The sequence below is a fragment of the Octodon degus genome, unplaced genomic scaffold (assembly GCF_000260255.1).
Source record: "Octodon degus isolate 3935 unplaced genomic scaffold, OctDeg1.0 scaffold00354, whole genome shotgun sequence".
Lineage (NCBI taxonomy): Eukaryota > Metazoa > Chordata > Mammalia > Rodentia > Octodontidae > Octodon > Octodon degus.
In genome coordinates this window covers 1083215-1083816 of record NW_004524930.1, presented here as the reverse complement: position 1 = coordinate 1083816, position 602 = coordinate 1083215, and positions in this window count along the sequence as shown.

The following is a 602-nucleotide window of genomic DNA, read 5'->3' as shown; positions in this document are numbered from 1 at the left end:
GAAAATTGTAATGCATCATCTGTTCTTCCATTACACATTGTTTGTGAGATCTGGCCTTGCATAGCATCTCAGGACTCAGAAAATTTTAGGTTCAGGTAGTTCTGGGATTCTCAAATGAGAAGCATTACTGATGTCTCCCACTAATATCACAGGGTCAGTAGAGAGGCAGGCCTTAAGATATAGGTACTGGTGTCTTCTTTCTGCTTTTCCAGAGCATCAGATGGTGGAGGTTGAGAGCTTTGCAGTCAGTGTTGCTGAGGGATCTCACAGTCCTTCTCACCATTGGTCCCTACAGATCTATTTATATGCATATCAACCCCCTACCAGTTAGCCTTATTGCGAGTGTCAGTCACTGTTATGCAGTCTCTACTCAAACATGGATGACACTTAAGACATATTTTGAAGTGAATAAAGTTTGGGACAGAGGCCTCATTCTCTTGGATCTTGGCTAGTGAAACTTAGCAGTGGTGCCCTAGGATTCCTCTGTTAGAAGCTTTAGCCCCGGGCTCTCTCATTCCCTGTTGACATCCCTGAGCTTGTTTAATGCAGGAACACTGTTCTCAATTTTTCAGCTGACACCTGGGTTCAGTTTAAGGAATTCA